Raw genomic sequence first — 2,336 nt, 5'->3', positions numbered from 1 at the left:
AAGATCCTCAGAGAACATGAATCGATGACAAGTTCAATCATTTAAATGCAAGACCATCAAGACGAGAAGATCGCGAGTGCAATGAAGGTGTCTGTGAACATGAATCGAGAACAAGTTAATCATTTGAATGAAGACCACGAACATGTGCAGGGAACATGAATTAGAAGAAGAAATGTAGGCAGTGAAGGTGTGCGAGGACCATGTAGATGAAGATCCACGAAGATGGGGAAAGCCAATGGGGAGTGGATATTAGACTCGACTATAGTTTGAATAGTGAGGAGGAGCGATGAGTGGGGTTGATAGGAATGAAGTGTCGCCGATGAGCTGAAGAGCCGCAAGATACTGGCGAGGAGGAAACTAGTAGAGGAAGAAGGTGTTGATCGAGAGAGGGAGGGTGCTCGGCTGACTACGCTCACGACTCGAAGATCTGCACTCATGTTCCACAGCTGATGAGGATGAGATAACCAACGCAAGGCCGACATCCACGAATTCGAGAGAGAGCAAGATATGAAGGATCCTCATTTCGCATAGGGATGAAGTTTAGGAGTTTTTCCGCAATTCAAGCAAGCGAAAGGAAAAATTATGGGGTATAGGGTTGTGATGAATTTCGAGGCCCTAATAGTAGGTTAGATGTAAGCTTTATAGCGGCGAGTAAAGGGTTGTCCATTTTACGCGCTTCTCCAGTGCTAAAGGAACAAGAGATACTATTCGCATCAAAAGCTCGATATCTTAAACACGTAACGCACACGGGACCATAGATCTGGCCTCGAAATTATTATGTGGTCTTCCCCATTGCGATGGTCGAGTTATTGTACTTTTATTTTTATCTCTGAATAGCGATAATGTATTTGATATAAACTTGCAATATTCAGACACTTTTACTTTAAACTCATTTCAAGACTCATGAATGCACAGCAATCGAGGCTATGAATACATGATACCGCAGCTGACTCAAGACTATGAATCGCTAATCGATACCGACAATTTAAGGCTATGAATTCATGCGCCAATTCAAGACTATGAATCAAGCAGTATGTACCAGCCTCGGAAGACTATGAGTCGAAATCGCAACAACTCAAGACTATTAATGCATGCGGCCAATTCATCCATGGTGCCATTGCACACATGTATAATTACAACACGTATAATCTATGCACCATAATCTCAAAGCGCGACATAAAAGAATTATGATTGATGTGTAATTACAACATGCATAATGCCGCAGCCATTACTTGTCTCAAACTACACAGAAAAGAATTATGATTGATGTATAATTACAACACGTAGCAAGTCAGCAGCCATAATCTCAAACCCAAGACATAAAAGAATTATGAAGTTGATGTATAACTGGCAATCATAACTCTACAACCGCACAAAAAAAAAAAAAAGAATTATGATTGCTTTTAGAACATCATCTCACTGCACATTCACTAGCCATTCTCTTCCACTTTCCTCTAAGACCGGATGGGTTATACAATCATGAAAAACCCAAAATCACTTCACAAGCATTCCTCGTGAACTCACCACATGCCCTAACTTTCAACTCCATCCGATGATGCCCTAAGTACGAAGGTCTAGGTTCTTTTCCATCTTTCGCCTGCTTCGCCGACTGGGAAAACCGTCCATCGATTCGTTAACCGATTCTCTTCCTTAGCCTCATCGAGGGAAGGAAGAAGATGTAGACCGTATTCGACTTAGCTTGTTGAGTGGGTTAATTAAAATGATCGTGGAAAATTGCGATCACTGTCAAGTCCAAATTGGTGTGAGGAAATAATTTATTTAATGTGGATGGATATCTCGTACGCCACGACGCCTAAATTTACCGGAAATCAAGAGTTGACTGCTCTGGGTGAAATGAAATCGAGATGACCACTTTGATACAATTGAAAATGATGACCAAAGTGGAAATTGGCCAAACACAAGGGACCTCCTCAAAATTTAACCTCGATGCTTCTCACCTCGACGATGGCATTAAAAGGCTATCCATGTGTCTTTTTGATGCTTCTCACCTCTATTTACAGACATCAAAAGGCCATCCATATGTCTTCATATATTCACATTACTTTAGAGATGGTGAATGTTTTTGTTTTCAATTTTCTTCAACAAAAACCTTAAGAAAAACTTTTTACAACTTTTATATTAGAGAAAACTCATTCTATAAATATTTCATTATAAACGAATAGCTAACTAAGATTACATGCGGAGTTGTTGTGAAGAAGGTGAGTAAGGTGTTGTAAGTGAAGAAGGGTGTTTTGTTAGACAAAAGTAGTTAAATTATTTGTTCAATCAACAAAAGCTTGTTGAGTTGCTCTTATCATTAATAATTGAAATGACTC

This window comes from Dioscorea cayenensis, chromosome 9, assembly GCF_009730915.1.
Source record: "Dioscorea cayenensis subsp. rotundata cultivar TDr96_F1 chromosome 9, TDr96_F1_v2_PseudoChromosome.rev07_lg8_w22 25.fasta, whole genome shotgun sequence".
Classification (NCBI taxonomy): Eukaryota; Viridiplantae; Streptophyta; class Magnoliopsida; order Dioscoreales; family Dioscoreaceae; genus Dioscorea; species Dioscorea cayenensis.
The sequence above is the reverse complement of the archived record's forward strand: the minus strand, read 5'-3'. Positions refer to the sequence as shown.